Raw genomic sequence first — 3,797 nt, forward strand, 5'->3', positions numbered from 1 at the left:
ATATATATCATCATCATCATCATCATCATTGTTTAATGTCTACTTTCCATGCTGGCATGGGTTGGAGTGTTTGACTGAGGACTGGCAAGTCAGGAGGCTGCACTAGGCTCCAATCTGACCTGGCAAGGTTTGTACAGCTGGATGCTATTCCTAACGCCAACCACTCCAAGAGTGTAGTGGGTGCTTTTTACATGCCAGTCAGGCAGCACTGGCCATGATGATTTCACTTGGCTCAACAGGTCTTCTCAAGCACAGCATATTGCCCGATGATTGAAGAGTACTTTTAAATGGGCCAGTTATGTGACAATAGCATTGGCCATGGCTATGATCTCACTTGGCTTGCTGGGTCTTTTCAAGCATGGCGTATCTCCAAAGATCCCAGTCGCTTGCCATTGCATCTGTGAGGCCCAACGTTCAAAGGTCGTGCTTCACCACCTTATTCCATGTTTTCCTGGGTCTACCACATCTACAGGTTCCCTCCACTGTTAGGGTACAACACTTCTTCCCACAGCTGTTCTCATCTATATGCAATACATGACCATACCAGCACAGTCATCTCTCTTGTACATCATATCTGATGCTTATGTCCAACTTTTCTTTCAGAGCGTTTACACTGTCATGTATGCACACTGACATTACACATCCAGCGGAACATACTAGCTTCATTTCTTTCAAGACTATGCATGTCCTCAGCAGTCACAGCCCATGTTTCACTGCCGTCTAACATGGCTGTTTGCACTCAGGCATCATACAATCTACCTTTCACTCTGAGTGAGAGGCCCTTTGTTACCAGCAGAAGTAGGAGCTCTCTGAACTTTGCCCAGGTTATTCTTATTAAAGCAGCTACACTCGCAACCCTGTTACTGACTTGGTCACCTAGGTAATGCAACTATCAACTATTTCTAGTCTTTTCCCCCTAGCAAGTGATGGAATTTGTTTTCTGTACACCTTCGGTGTTTATTGCCCCTGTGCATCTGCCACACACAAAAACTATCTTCCCAAATAATCTTCCTTTGATATTGCGGCACCTCTTATGTGTCCATAGCATACAAGGGGTAGATCTTATGGAGTTTCTACCTATGCCTTTTCTACAGATTGAGCAGGGCCATCTACCAGAAGGGATTTGTGATTTGTCTGCCTTTCTACTTACTAAGACTTTGGGTCTTGCTAGATTGACTCTAAGGCCTTTCGATTCTAGACCTTGCTTTTACACCTGAAACTTCCCTAGTTCTCATAGTGACTCAGCTATTAGAGCAAAGTCATCAGCATAGAGGAGCTCCCAGGGGCATCCTGTCTTAAGTTCCTCTGTTATTGCCTGGAGGACTATGATAAAGAAGAGGGGGCTGAGGACTGATCTTTGGTGAACCCCTACTTCTACCCGGAATTCTTCACTATACCCGTTGCCAACCTTCACCTTACTGATAGCAACCCTATACAGGGCTTGTGCAGCTCTCAACAACCACTCATCTATCCCTAGTTTCCACATTGACCACCAGATAAGGGATCGGGGGACTCTATCAAAGGCTTTCTCCATATCAACGAAAGCCAAGTACAAAGGTTTATCTTTGGCTAGGTATTTCTCCTGCAGCTGTCTTACCAGAAATATAGAATCAGTGGTGCTTCTCCCTGGCATGAACCCAAACTGCATCACGTCTAAACTAACTCTCTCTCTAATTAGTTGGGCTATGATCCTCTCTGTAACTTTCATCACCTGATCCAACAATTTGATACCTCTGTAATAATTCAGTCACCTTTAACTTTGTAGCAGTTGACTATAGTGCTGCTACACGTCATTGGGTATCACTCCTTCATGCATCACCTGGTTGACTGTACGGGTAACTAGACTATAGCTGACACCGCGCCAGATATTTTAAGCATCTCAGCAGTGATTCCTGATGGGCCAGGGGCTTTCCCTGTCTTCATATCATTCATTGCTTTATCTACCAAGGTACTTCAATTCGAATAGTTGGTCCCTCTGTTGGGTCGGACATTTAGCAGACTCTCTTTCTACCATTCATTCTCTTCATTTAGAAACCTGTCATAGTGGCATCTCCAAGTTTCTCTCTTTGCAGCCTCATTAAATGCAAGTGAGCCATCATCCATGCAGACACATTTCTCTCCTATGACATCACAATTTTCTCTCACACACTGTCTTGCAAGTTGAAACACTTCAAGTATCAGGTCATCACAAAGCAGAACATTGGCAATTTCTCTCTTATCTGCTTCCCTTCTGGCTATGTAAACCTGTCTCCTAGCTTCCCTTCTGGCAATCTGATAGTTCCCTACTACCACCATACTTCCAGTCCTTCCATGCCCGTTTCTTTTCCCTAATGACCCAGTCAACTACATTGTTCCACCACTATATGACCTTACGTCAAAAGGGGACTTTGTACCAGCCACAAATCTGGTCAGTAGCCCTCAACAGGTTGTCCTGTAGGAACCTCCAATTGTCCTCCACAAAAGCTTCAAGTAATACGTCTAGCTTCAAGTAATACATTATATATATATATATATACCTGGCACTTGTGCCCGCGGCATGTCTAAGGACTTTCGAGCGAGATCGTTGCCAATGCCCCTGGACTGGCTCTTGTGCGGGTGGCATATAAAATACACCATTTTGAGCGTGGCCATTGCCAGTACCGCCTGACTGGCCTTCATGCCGGTGGCACATAAAAGCACCCTCTACACTCTCTGAGTGGTTGGCGTTAGGAAGGGCATACAGCTGTAGAAACTCTGCCAAATCAGATTGGAGCCTGGTGTAGCCATCTGGTTTCACCAGTCCTCAGTCAAATCGTCCAACCCATGCTAGCATGGAAAGCAGACGTTAAACGACGACGATGATGATGATGATATATATATATATATATTTGCTTGACTGCTGTCATTTATCAATGGTTTCTCCCATTGTTTTGACACACCATTTTCTATCATTAAAAAAACTGTCTGCATTTTTGACTACATGGGACTGTCGAACTGTGTGGCACTTTCGGTGAGTGGGCATTCTTTCGTTACTACCAGCATTTATATCAATTAAGCATGTGGCCTTGTTATGGTATTGTTCATTAATTTCTGTACAAAATTTTTATTTCTTTACCTATCTTTAGGTGACCATTTGCTTTGAAGAGCAGAAAATGAAAGAGATGAGAAAGTGAACATGTATGTACATGTATATGAAATGGACATGAGTATGCGCGCGTGAGAAAGAGATGTGTGTTGTCATGTATGTATTTTTTTTTGCATGTAGGTGTAAGTGGCACTCACTCGCTCACTATCTCTCACACATGCACGCATACATACATAAAAAAGATGTACGTGTATAGGAAAGATGTGTGCGTGAGAGAGAGCGAATGAGTGCCATTTACACATGCAAAAAAATACATACAACACACACCTCTCTCTGTCTGTGTCTCACACACATCTATTTCATATACAAGTATATACATTTTCACTTTCTTCCCTCTTTCAACTTCCTGTTCTCATTTCAAAGCAAATGTCGCATTTTAACTTTCTCGTCTCTTTCAATTTCTGCTCTTACTTCAAAGTAAATGGTTACCTTCCAAAGACTAGTAAAAAAAAAATTAATAAATAAAATTTTACGGAAATTAACGAACAATACCATAACAATACCACGTGCTTAATTGACGTAAATGCTGGTAGTAACGAAAGAAAGCCGGCGAAGGCCTTCTATTTTAGTCTCATGCCGACCAATTTTGTAGATGGAAACTGAAAGAAGCCCGTCGTGTGTGTGTGTGTGTGTGTATGTATATATATATATATATATATATATATATATATAC

General features: G+C 42.5%; 1 protein-coding gene across 2 annotated transcripts in view; it reads right to left on the reverse strand.

The window, feature by feature from the left end:
• The window catches only part of LOC106875632 (zinc finger protein 420), a 26,817-nt gene that overhangs the window by 22,145 nt on the left and 875 nt on the right, over nucleotides 1–3,797 (reverse strand). The gene's annotated exons all lie outside the window — the stretch shown is intronic.

Source organism: Octopus bimaculoides, chromosome 8 (genome assembly GCF_001194135.2).
Source record: "Octopus bimaculoides isolate UCB-OBI-ISO-001 chromosome 8, ASM119413v2, whole genome shotgun sequence".
Classification (NCBI taxonomy): Eukaryota; Metazoa; Mollusca; class Cephalopoda; order Octopoda; family Octopodidae; genus Octopus; species Octopus bimaculoides.